This window comes from Sapajus apella, unplaced genomic scaffold (assembly GCF_009761245.1).
Source record: "Sapajus apella isolate SASKATOON/1434 unplaced genomic scaffold, GSC_monkey_1.0 scaffold83, whole genome shotgun sequence".
Lineage (NCBI taxonomy): Eukaryota > Metazoa > Chordata > Mammalia > Primates > Cebidae > Sapajus > Sapajus apella.
Window position 1 is genome coordinate 1,374,617 of NW_022437023.1, and position 13,041 is coordinate 1,387,657.

General features: G+C 54.2%; 2 long non-coding RNA genes across 2 annotated transcripts; both read left to right on the forward strand.

Annotated features, from left to right (window-relative positions):
- The first annotated feature begins 2,023 nt into the window (after window positions 1-2,023).
- Window positions 2,024-8,277, forward strand: LOC116533631. The gene is made up of 3 exons (XR_004261378.1): window positions 2,024-2,272; window positions 3,406-3,982; window positions 4,695-8,277. It is a non-coding gene; the product is annotated as an uncharacterized LOC116533631 (long non-coding RNA).
- A 2,060-nt stretch (window positions 8,278-10,337) lies between these two features.
- On the forward strand, window positions 10,338-12,276 carry LOC116533632. Its single transcript, XR_004261379.1, has 2 exons — window positions 10,338-10,494; window positions 11,842-12,276. It is a non-coding gene; the product is annotated as an uncharacterized LOC116533632 (long non-coding RNA).
- The last annotated feature ends 765 nt before the right edge of the window (window positions 12,277-13,041 follow it).

Genomic DNA, 13,041 nt, shown 5'->3' on the forward strand with positions numbered 1-13,041 from the left:
TGGTGGAAATGTAAATCAGCACAGCCATTATGGAAAGCAGTATGGAGGTTCCTCAAAATATTAAAAATAGAACTACCATATGATCCAGCAATCTCACTACTGGGAACATATCCAGAGGAAATAAAATCAGTATGCTGAAAAGATATCTGCACTTGAATACTTTTTGCAGTACTATTCACAATAGCCAAGACATGGAATCAACCTAAGCGCCTTTTGACAGATGAGTGGATACTGAAAATTGGTACATATACACTGTGGAGTACTATTCAGCCACAAAAAATAAGGCAATCTTGTCTTTGGGACAACATGGATGAACCTGGACAACACTATGTTAAGTGGCATCAACAGGCACAGAAAGACACGTGATTCTCACTCATGTGTAGAAGCTAAAAAGTCATTCTCATAGAATTAGAGAGTGGAGATTGGTTACCAGAGGCTGGGGTGACCTGGGAGAGAGAGGATGGGAGAGGCTGGTCAAAGGATCTATAATTACAGTTAGATAAGAGGGGGGAAGACCTGGCTCAGTGGCTTACGCCTATAATCCCAGCACTTTGGGAGGCTAAAGCGGGTGGATCATGAGGTCAAGAGATCGAGACCATCCTGGCCAACATGGCGAAACTCCGTCTCTACTGAAAATACAAAAATTAGCTGGGTGTGGTAGTGCTCACCTGTAGTCCCAGCTACTCAGGAGGCTGAGGCAGGAGAATAGCTTGAACCTGGGAGGCAGTGGTTGCAGTGAGCCAAGATCACACCACTGTACTCCAGCATGGCAACAGAGCGAGACTCCATCTAAAAATATAGGGGGGATGGTGCAGGGAAAGTCCAGAATAGACAAACGTACAAAGACAGAAAGTATTCAATCAATGATCAGTGATTGCCTGCAGCCTGGGGTGTGAGGGAGAGGAAAGGTTTCAGGGCCAGAGTGAGAGTAGAAATTGGGAATGACTGCTGATGGTGATGGGGTTTCTTGAAAGATGAAAATGCTCTAAAGTTGAATGTGGTGATGCTTGCACTCTGCAAACATACTAAAAACCATTGGATTATACACTTATAAATGGGTGAATTGTAGGCTATGTGAATTATATCTCAATAAAGCCATTTTTTAAAAGTGCCCCCAAATCTGACCATTTTGCCGCGCTGCTGCCATCCTGGCTGGGGCCTGAAGGACAGCAATCACCCCTCACTGGTCCCCTACCTCTAACTCTGCCCCACAGACTGTCCTCTAGAGACTGACCCTCCATGGCCATCAATCACACCACGTCCTGCTCTGGTCTCCACTGTCCCAAGGCTGTCATTCCTAGCATGAATCCAAAATTTTAGAGTGGCCAGACACTCTATAAACTCCCAGCCACCACGCTCTCCCTTTTCACTCGTGCCTGCCACACAGGCTTCCTCACCTCCCTCCACTGGTTCCTCCTCCCCCCATGCCATAGCCTCCCTCCCTTCCTCTCTTCCTGCTCAGAGACTGGCCCCTTCCCTGCCCTCCTCTTCCTCTGTCTTCCCCACATCTACACCCCTGCGAGTAGTGGTAGTACCTGGGGTCTGTGGATCCCATACAGATCCCTGGATAGAATTCCAGGAGCCTGGGAATGTCGACGGGGAAGAATCACACCTTTATTTTCACTCTTCTTTATTTGAATGTAGCACCTGTTTCCATGTGTGTGTTAGCAGCAAACCGCAGAGGTGGTCCCAGAATCTGGGACTTTGTCACCCACAGGAAGTGCAGATGGTTTCAATGACATTATAATTGCAGCAGAACCCTTGAAGTCTCACTCAAGGGTTACTTTGAGAGGATGTGGTTTTAGACAGCCCCACTGCTCAATCTCAATCTCAGTGCGTTAATAAAGAGGCACATATATTGCTCCAGTGCAATTTTTTCCTAATATTTTGATAGCTGCATTTTAATATAATTGTTTTCCTTTGAATCTTAGCTATTTTATTTTGTGGACTTAAAAATGTTATTCTGAGAAGGGGTCCATAGGCTTCCATTCTACAATGTGTACTCTGTGCAGAGAGGGCCCGACACAAATGGGGAGCTCAATCAACAGGCCGTGGGAGGAAGGGCGGGGGAAGGGGCGGGAGGGAGCCGCTCAGAACTCACTCAGCTCAGCAGCGAGGGCAGAGCCTGTGTCCAGCTGGCCTGGGATTGAAGCTGGCTCCATCACGTGCTCAATGTGGAGCTTTGGGCGCTTCCTATGACCTCCCAGAGCCTCAGTTTCCTCATCTGCAAGATGGGACACAATCACACCTGCTTCATATCATTGTTATGAAGGTAAGACAGTATGCTTGGTTCATGGCCTGGGGCACAGTGAATGGGCAATAAACAATACCGATTTTGTCAAAGTGCTAGGCTTTTGTCCATGGCTCTGGCCCCTCAGCCAGGAAGGCAAAGGCGCCCCCAGGCAGCTCTCCCTCTACACATTTCTGGGAATGCTAAGGCAACAGGGCCCCCACTTGCTCTTGGCAGGCCAGCCAGGGCTGGACCACAGGCAGGGGCTGCAAATGGGGAGGGAAGCACTGTCCATCCAGGCTGGGCTGGGGGACACACCTGCATGGACATTCTGGCGGGCAGAGGACATGGGAGGAGATGTTTCCAAGACCTTACCTTATGAGTCCAGAAGCATTTATGGGGATGGCAATGCCAGGAAGGCATCTGGGGACAAATCGTTAGAAAGAGACCTGAGGGCCTGGGGCAAACCTGGCTCCACTGGCCAAGTTCTAGCCTGCTGCCCTGAAGGCTTAGTTTCCCTGTTTCTTCCTGGAGACCGCATCCCAGGGGCCAGCTTCCTTGCCCTTCCTGCTTGGGGAGTCCTAGGTTGGCCTCTCCGTTCCCCTGGGTGCCTCTTGCCCCAGACCCTGCTTTCCTACCTTTTGCCCATCACAGCCCACTCAGAAAACAGAGGACAACCTTGCCAGAGGCCACCAGCCTCACCAGCGCCCCAGGGCAGAAGACGGCCTCTTGGCAGCCTCCTTGTCCCTGCACAGGCGGCATGCTCCTGCCTCTGGGCCCTGGCCAGGAATGCCCTATATCCAAATGCCCCAGGGCAGGTCACCATCACGTTCTCTCATGTGGGCACGACTTCCAACCTTCTCCACGTCCTGCCAGGGGGCTGAGGTGGTGGAATGACTTTGAGGTCTGTTTCCTCATCTGTAAATAGGACAGTAGCTTGGCTTCCTGGGTTTGGCTGTGAGGACAGGGGTGCTGTCCATGCAGGTACGCTGAGACTGGGGAGCTGGGATTCCTGCCTGCTGGAAACAGAAATGCCTGTGGTTCTGGGGTGGGGTCTCCAGCCGGCCAGGGGCCTATCCTCCTGCCTTGCAGCTTCCCAGTGCCCTGCAGCTCACTGGCCTCTTCCACTGCCCTTTGAGGGAAGTGAGGTGGATGTTATCCCACCCATTTTACAGATGGAGAATCCACGGCTCTGAGAGGTGAGGTGACACGGCACCCAGGCCTTCCCACTGTGTGCCAGGCTATGGTAATGTCCTGCTGGACTGAGCCAGATGACACAGAATCCGCTTAAACCGACTTGTGGCGGTCCTGATGTTCTACAGGTGCCATATTTCTATGCCCAGTGTGATCAGGCAGTGTGAATTTTGGGTGGGGCTCTTCGGGGACACCAGCCTTCATTTATTGAGCCTCTACCATGTGCCAAACATGTGACTCTGTGACTGGTTAATCCCCACAAGTCAAGGAGCTGGCACGGTTGTCTCATGTAGAGGTGGAGAAACTAAGCTGTAAGGACCAGCGCCAGGAGTGCGGGATGTGGGTCTGTGCTGCACAGCACCGCCCCGCAGAAGGGGGGCAGGGATGAAGAGGAGGCGTAGACTCCATCTCGGGAAAAAAAGAGTAAAGAGAGCGCTGTCCTGAAGAAACTACAAGTGTGGAGAGTCTGCAGACGTTGGAGGGAGATGAAGGCGGTGCTGATTCAAGAGACAGAGCTTTAGCCAGGAAAGCAAGCTGGCAGCCACTTGGAAACCACCAGTAAGCCAGAGCTGGGTAAAAAATGTTGGTAGAGGAAGAAGGAAGCTGGCAGCCCTGAGCTCAGGTGGCTTCGGTATGCAGACCTGCACCCCCGGAGCCCAGCCAGGATGAGGAGGGGGCTTCTAGGGACACAGGGTTCATGCTGGACCACTGGCCTTCCCCAGCCCCCCGTCTAATATGGGCCCCCACTGGAGTCCAGAGAAAGGACCCAGCAAAAATTGGATGCAGTGGGTCCAAGGGAGTCACCACCCAGGCCTAAGCCCCTTGAGGCTGTTGATCAGGGGTTGGGTAGCTGAGGGAGCACCAGGCAAGCGGGACATCTTGTTGCCTTTGTTGGCTGTGTGTTTGTATGTGCTCATGCATGCGTGTGCACATGTGCACTGTGTATACATGTGCATGTGATGTGTGTGAATGTTCATTCGTGTGTGTGTGTGTGTGTGTGTGTGTGTGTGTGTGTGTGTGACTGTGCAAAAGAGCTTTTCAGGGAGAGATGGAGTCCTGGGAGTAGGAGGGCGGATTCCCTCCCCCCCATCACCCCCCACTGAGGCTGGCTGGATGAGGAGGAGTTCAGGGAAGGGAAGGCCTCAGGATTCTTCTTCTCCCAAAGGTGCCACCACCAGCAGGGGAGGAAGGGAGGGAGGAAGCAGCACCTTATTTAAATGCAAATGACTGAAATACAACTTTCTTTATTAAAATGCAAATTGCACTTCAGTCTCTGACACCTCCTGAGTGCCAAAGCCACAGAACACAACCAGGAATCAAAGCCGAAGGACCCCGCTCCCGTGATGGTGAGAGGCCCCATCTGCTTGGGTGTAGGAAGATATGGGGGATGGAGGGTGGGCCCCAGACAGGCTTGGGATGCTGAGCCAGGTGCTTATCCTCCCTCCAGGGCTGCTGGGAGACATCAGCAGCAGCCACCGAGGCAGATTTGGGGGGGAGGTCTGGACTGTCACCCCGTGGGGGATCAGGCTAGAGCTTCACAGGTCGTCGCCTGTTGGCTCTCTGCCTGGCTGGGTCAGCATGCTATGCACTTTCCTAATGAGCCTGGGATCTGATTCCAGCATCATTAAACCAGCTGCCTCTTGGTGGGTCAGAACCTGGCAGAGCACTGGGGTTGACCTACAGTGGCCCCCAGCCCGGAGATCAGGCCCCAAGGCAGGCTTTTCTTCCTCAGCCACTCTTCCTGCTGGGGCCTTGGAAGCAGAGCTGCAGGGCTGCCAGACACAGCAGTGCAGGTCATGACAGAAAGCAGGGGCAACAGGCAGACCCATGCCCTGCTCCCCAGGCTCCGTGACCAGGCATGCGGCCAGGTCCTCCAGGAAGAAGGGCACCTTTCCTCACACAGAGGCACCCCTGACTTATGCGTGCTTCTAATTCATCAGCCTGCAGAGGGCGCCTTTTCCTAATTTGCACACACACATTGTTGGGGGGCCCCCAGACCCCCAGTTCTTCCTTCTGCCCCACTCCTCTGTCTCGGACCTGCCTCCCCTCCTTGCTCATTCATCTCCTGGGGTTTCCACACTGTTTCCTCCGCCCCTTCCTTCCTCCCTGTCTTCCAGCCCTCATCCCACCCTCTCTGCCCCCTTCCTCTGTGGATCCCTCTGGCTTGTACCCTAGAGTCAGCCAGCTCTGGGTCCTTACCTACTGGGTCGGAGGCAGGGACAGGCAGCCCAGGAAGGGTGGGCCAGGCCCCTGCTAGCTCAGGGTGGCACTGGCACGTGCAGGGAGCCTGGGGCGTGGGGGAAGGTCCCGGCTCCTTCCATCTGCCAAGCTCCTAATATAGGCAGCGGCAGAGAGGGAGCGGGGAAGCAGGAGGCAACTTGGAGCTGGAGGTGACAGGCCTGCTTCCTCCGTATAAATAGTCCCGTCTGTCGCCCCGGGGGCGGTGGCTTCCTGGGGCACTTCTGATGTCATCTGCTTCCCAGGAGAGAGTTGCTGGTACCTGAGGGGGCCTGGGATGCAGGCTGACATTTTGGGGCGAGGGGGTACCCTGACATGCCTGAGGGCTCAATACTCAATACTCCCAGGCAGTTCTAGCCTCTCCCACTTGTCTTCTTGCCGTAGGACAGGCAGAGGCCCACCCCCCTCCCCAGGCTGTGCAGACCTGTGCTTGAGCCCCTTCCATGAGGCACCTAGGAAGGGACCCTTCCTGGACATCATCCATAAATTGCTCGGCTGGCCCAGGGGCTGTCCGAGCTATGTGAGGCCACCCCAAGGGACGATAAGGAGATGGGAGCCTCATTCAGCTCCCCACCCTGTGAGATGGGCCGTGATTGGAGGAACAGAGAGGGTTCTGTTGCTCCTTGCTCGTCCCCTGCAGAAGGAGGGCACAGAGCTCTCCCTCACACCCCACCTCAGGTTCCCAGCATCTGTCTGGTATTCCTGAGGATGGGTGTGCACTTGCTCCCCCTCAGCAACCTTGTCAGGAAGGTGGAGAATGCAGAGCTGCCTCCAGCTGGCACTGAGCACAGGGAAGCTCCCTGAGGACCGGGTGGCCCAGCAGACAGGACATCCTCAAGGGCTCTGCCTCCCTCCTCAGTCTGGAGCTCCTGCAGCCACCTCCCTTTCCATCCCTCCTCCCTCCTGCATGGAGGGGGCCTGGCCAGCTGGCGATGCCCCTGCAGGAATCTGTGAGGGAAGCTGCTGGGGGTTTGCCCAGCCCCTGATGAATAACAGGCAGGGCGAGGTTAGACCAGGTTGCCCGGCTGCACAGCAGACTCAGGAGTGCCTTGCAGCGGGAGAAAGGCACTGGGCATCGACCTGAGACCAGAGCCTCCATCCCCCAGCTGCTGGGCTGAGTTAAGCTAGGAGGGCCCATGTGGTGCCCCCTCACCCCGGAGGTGGTTCTAGTGTCTGCAGAGGAGGGAACTAGAGGGCTGCAGGCCAGGCGGGAGACAGAGGCTGCTCCCTGTAGACCCTTTTGAGCCAAGTGGCTTTTCAACAGGGTGGCCATTGCAGAACAATGGCTAAGAGCACAGCGCTGGTCCACACGGCTCTGTACTTGCAAGCTCTGTGACGGTGGGAGAGAACCAACCTCCCTCCCCTCAGGCAGAACTCATAACAACCGCAGGACATCAGACAACGGCCCCGGGCACCTGGCAAGGACTGGCCTGATGACTCAGGCCCCACCTCCACTTCCAGTTTCCCTGCCGGAAGAGCCCCTCGCCCATGAGCCAGGAACAGGAAGGTGCTTCGTGGTGGAGTGGACCCCATCAGTGCTACCCATGTCCCCTCCACCCTTCTTCCACTCCGTGCCCACCGGCTCGCCTTCCAGGCGCTCCAACTCACAGAGTGCGGTGTCGGGAGTCTGCACTGCCCTCCCACGCGGCAGCCCCAGCAGCTGGGAGCTGGGAGGCCCTGGGCGCGGTAACTGTGGGGCACGTCCTGGCCGCCTCCCAGCGTTCCCAGCCGCATTGCACTCCGCTTGCCTGCGGCAGCTGCCTTCCCTCTTGTCTCCTTCCCCACATCCACCAATTAAACTGGAATCCAATTGGATCTGAATTCTTGTCTCAAGGCCCGCCTCTGAGGAGGCCCAACTAAGAGTTGGACACAGTTGTGAGCTAGTCCCCTTCAGGACCCAGTGACTAAGAGGCTGGAGGGGAGGGGGCGGTGGCAAGGTCTGACTTCAGCCGCTCTGATGGCTTCAGGGCCGGGGCTTTCGGCAGACACTTTGCTATCTGGCTCTGCAGATTCCGTTGCCATTGCTGCTGTGACAGGAGCCATCTCCTCTCGTGTTCCTGGTCTACGTGTCTTATCAGCCCTTCTAAAAGGGCTGGCAGCTGGTGGGTGGTAGCAAAGTCATGCCCCCTCCTAAGGGAAATGGGATCAGAAAACTGTGGAAGATGATTAACGTGCCTTGGGTGTTTACTGTGTTATATTTTGCTTCCTCTCATTACAACCCTCTGGACAGGGCTGCCATGTACAGTCAGGCAGGTTGTTCACTGCACAGGGGCACCCGGCCAAGAGGACAGCCTGTGTTCTTTCCACATAGTGGGAGCCATCCACTGTCCTGCTTGTGAGCCGTCTCATTGTCTCCATTTTAGTGTAGAAACCAAGGCACACAGAGTTTAAGTAATTTGCTCAAGATTTCTCAGCACGTAGGAGGCTGTGCTGAGCTCTTCATCTAAGAATTCTGGCTGCAGAGCCTGCATTCCCAGCTACGTAGCCTCACACTGCCTTGACAGGGCGGGGCCATCATGAGAGCTAGAAACCCCGGGAAGGCTGACTCCTGGGCACCAGTCAGGCCTGAGACACAGGGACTCCGAAGAACCAGGGGGAGAGGGTCATCTCTGGTGGCTGACCTGAGGTCTGGGAGCCCAAGCCTGAGCTGCCTGCCTAGGTGTCCATGGAACCTGGGGTGAGCACACAGAATAACAGCAGTGGGTCAGAGGGCTTTACCCGGTGCCAGGCACTGGGGTTTATATTTATTTATGCACTGGATCTTCCTACGAACCTGAGGGTGTATAGCAGAGGCCGCTCTCAGCCATGGATGTCTTCTCCTACCCTCTCCCCAGGCACACCACTGGGCCACGTCTCCTGGCCTCCCTTGCAGCTAGGTGAACCAGTGTCACCCCTTGTCACAGCAGGAGCAGGGAGGCTGGCTCTGTGATCCTGAGCAAGTCACCGGCCTCACTCACGGAGCCTCCGCTCCCCCACCTGTAAGATGGAGTCAACACCCCCACCCTGCCTGCCTCCCTGGCCAGGACGATGCCAGCTGTATGAAGGTTTTAAAATCGCACCTGGAATGCCTAAGCCAGAGCTTAACACATACTTGTCATCTGCTTAATACAGCCCCTATCTCCAGTCTGGGTCTGTCTGCAGAGATTCCTCACCTTTCACGGCCCAGGCAGTCCTTGTGCGGGCGGCCTGCCTTCCTTCTCAGACACGGAATAGCAGAGCCCAAATGCCAGGCAGCCTCGATGATGACTCAGCCTCCATAACGAGTCCAAACATCTGGCTGACAAAGGGCATGGCTGGCTCCCGAAGCGGCTCCTTCTGCACAAATATGTTCTTAATATTCAATTAGTATTTATCCACCGCGAACAACAATTACGCCATTGACTCGCAATGAAGTGCCTGGTTAATTAATTAACACAGTCTTTTACATGCTGGCAGTATTTCCCGGTGAGCACGATACTTAAAATAATAGCGCAGTGACGCCAGGGCAAGCTGGGGGACTAGCGGGGGTGCCCTGGGTTTTCTGGGCTCCAGATGTGATTCTGGAGCTGATGTTTACCACACAAAGCGTCTTCTGGAGTTAAAAGGAAAAAAAACACCCCAGGATTTTTGGCAGGCCACTTAACACCTCCCAGCCTCAGTAGGGGCTGGGCCGGATGCCCACCCAGGGTCCCTGAGTCCTATGGGCATGGGTTCTGTAGGTGACATTCATACCTGTACAGACCCCCACTCAGATTGTCACACCCAGGGACCCTCTAGGCTCTACAGGGCCCAGCCTCTTGGAACAGCTGACTCAAGACACCTCTCTCCCCTCCCTTGGCTTCCCTGGCCCTCACCGACTACAGCACCTCCTCCTCAGCCTTCATTTCTCCTTCCTGCTCCTTCCTGTGGGTGTTTTCCGAGCACAGGTTTGACTTCAGCTTCAGTTTCTGACCTTGCTCTTCTCCGAGTCCCCTCCCCACCTCATACACAACCCACAGGTCCTGACTGCCCACCTCTTTGCTTCTGCCTCCATCAGAGCCTGCTGAGGGTACAGAGCACCATATCCCCACTGCCTGGGTCATCTAGCATAGCCACTTACTGGCTGTGTGACCCCAGGCAAGTTACTCAACCCCCACCACCCCTTGCTTTGGGGGACAATCCTGTGGGAGATGTTCGCAGCCTCCACCTGCACCAGCCAGTGTGGGCTGAGCTGCGTCCCAGGCCCACGGCGCATGGACTGCATTGGCTCAAGCCCAGCCACAGCTTTTGGCACTACCGTTTTGGCACAGGGCAGCCTACAGCAGCAGGCAGCTCCCCACCCAGCAGTGACGGAGGGGCCCAGGCTCTTTCTGTCTTGTTGCTCCACCATCCCCAGGGACCCTCCCATTGTTGTCCGCATGGTCCCTGTGGTCTCCACAGCCAGGGCCCTGCTAGAGGCACATGGGACGCTTTTCTGAGGGCCTGACCAGCCATGCTCGCATCCCTCCCACTCAGCTTCCTTTGGTGACAAGGGGGTTACACAGGTACACCTAGCTGCAAGCGAGGCCAGGGGACATGGCCCAGTGGTGTGCCCAGGGAGAGGGTGGGAGAGGACATCAGTGACCGAGAGCAGCCTCTGTCACACACTCTTAGGTCCTTAGGAAGATCCAAAGAGTCAATAACTATAAACCCCAGTGCCTGGCACTGGGTAAAGCCCTCTCAGCCATTGCTATTATTCTGTGTGCCCACACCAGGTTCCGTGGACACCAGGATCAATGAGACACATTCCTGCATCTAAGTACCCCACTGAGGAGGGTGGTAGAGGAGACAGACATATAACCCACTTACCAGGATTCAGGAGGCGAACACCCAAGGTACATACATGCCGTGGTGGGCCAGGTGGGAGGAAGCAAGGGGCTGAAAGGGACTGTGGGCCGAGTCATGACGAACAGTGGCAGTTTACAGGTGGGAGGGGACTCGGAACCTGGCTCTGGAGCCAGGCCTGTGCTACAGCCAAGTCACTCTAATTAAATTTCTCCCGAATATACCATTAGTTGCCCATGCAGGTGGATAAGCCATTTTTGACTCTGCTAAACATTTGTTTGAGGGCCCCTGACTGATTCAAAATGTTGTGAAACAGAAGGGTTTGGCCCTTTGGGAAGCTGGTTTGTGACAGCCACTGCTGGTCGCCCACCCAGCAGCCTCCCTTCTTCTGGTGGGGAGGCTCAGGGAAGGGAGGCCACACATGATTGTCAAAGCTGATCATGAAAGTCCATTGCTCCCTTTTGCCAGTGATTGGCTTAAATGTATGCTTGTGACCCAATTTCAGTCAACAAACCATAAAAAGATATCAGCTAGAAGGGGTCCAGGAAAGATTTCACTCCCTGGTAAAAAGGGAGCCATATGCTGGGAGATGAGCCTTCCCTTCCTGCTTTTGGATATTATGGTGTGAGCGTGTGATGTGGCAACCACTTTGCGACCATTAGGAAAAACATGGCTGACAGACTGAGAATAGCAGAGTGGCATGAGGAGGAAAAACTGGGCCCAAGATAATGTACTAAACTGCTGGACCTGCCCTGGATGTATTCAACCTCCCTAGAGCTTGTTAAGCAAGTCTGTGACCTTAAACCAGCTACTTCAACGCCTTCATCTGTAAAATGCATAACAATAGCACCTGCCTCATAGGGTTGTTATGAGAATCAAAGTGAGTCATTTGCAAACTACACAGATGTCTGGTGGTGTTGGGGTTAAATAAATAGAAGTAATAAAAAGCTCCTGTTGGTTAAGCCACTTTAAGTGGCTTTTCTGTTACTTACAGCCAAAAGCATCTTGGCTGATACTCAGGTGGTGAAGAATGAATGGGCGCCTTCAGCAGAAGCCAGGGGGAGGAGCCTGGGTCAGGGCTGGGTGGATGTGAGGACGCTGGAAGGACCTGGAGCCTCCAGGAGGATGGCGTGATGTGCTGTCTGACATGGAGGGGACAGCTGGGGTCTACAGGGGCTGGGTGGTCGGGGCATGCACCCCTCGTCTCCACCGGTTGCATTCCAGCACACAGTCTTGGCTCAAAGGGCTAAACACATGCCTGCTACAGAGGGGATTTGAACCCTGGACAGTGTTTTAGTGAACCCCAAGTTTATCTTCAAAGAATCAGTATGTCAGTATGCTCAGCTGTCTTAATCTTTAATTCTCTATTTTAAAGTTTAACTTCCTTGTAATTCCAGTAAACAACCTTCTCCACTGGTTCATCAGTAGTTCACATCTGCTCCCCCTCCCCCTGGCTCCATCCTGACTCATCCCGGTCACCTGATCACCCCTGGACTCCTGCTCTGACACGCCCATAATCGTCCTTCCCACCAAAACACCCACCCTGCCACTCTGGCTCAGACCCCTGCTCTTTTTAAAATAGCCAATCAGAATTAGTCTAGCTTGTGCGGTCTAATCCTAGCCAACAGGGGATGACACAGCAGTAGGGATGACCCCCGTCTGGCATAAGAACCTCTTCCCCACTTGTCCAAGCATGGGCCGCCATTGTTTTATCCTTACGGCTGCATCCTTCTGTAGCAGTCAGCTGCCCTGCTGAGAGGACTTATTTTCGAGTGTTATTTCTTTTGCGGCATCAAAATTGTACTTAGAACAACAGGATGGCCTTTCAGGTTCACAGTTGTGGCAAGAGGATTTGACTCTGTGTGCCTCAGTCTCACCTCCAAATCACTGCAGAGCCATTTCCTTTTCTTTTTTTAAGAGACAAGAGTCTGAGCAACATAGCAAGATCCCCATCTCTACAAAAAAAAAAAACAGCCGAGCGTGAGTGCGTTGGTGCATGCCAGTAGTCCCACCTACTCAGGAGGCTGAGGTGAGAGGGTTTCCTTGAGCCCAGGAAGTTGAGGTGGCAGTGAGCTGTAATTGTGCCACTGTACTCCAGCCTGGGTGACAGAGACAGACTTGTCTTGAAAAAAGAAAAGAGAGAGACAAGTTCTTGCTCCATCACCCAGGCTAGAGTGCAGTGGCACAATTATGGCTCACTGTAGCCTCGAACTCCTGAGATCAAGCAATCCTCCCACCTCAGCCTCCCAAGTAGCTGGGTCTACAGGTAGTGCCAACATGTCAGGCTACTTTTTAAAACATTTTTTTGTAGAGACAGGATCTTGCTATGTTGCCCTGGGCTAGTCTTGAACTCTGGGCCTCAAGCAATTTTCTTGCCTCAACCTCCCAAAGTGCTGAAATTATAGACCATGAGCCCCCATGCCTGACCAAAAAGCAAATTCTCTAGCTAGATATGCCTTCCCCTACTTCTGCTGAAAAGATCTGTGCCTTCCCGCTAGGTAAAAACTCACCTCCTCCAGGAAGCTGACCTTGATAAGTGCTCCACACTGGATTGTGTTTTCTTTCCTTTTCTCTGGCTCTGAAGGTTGGGATGACAG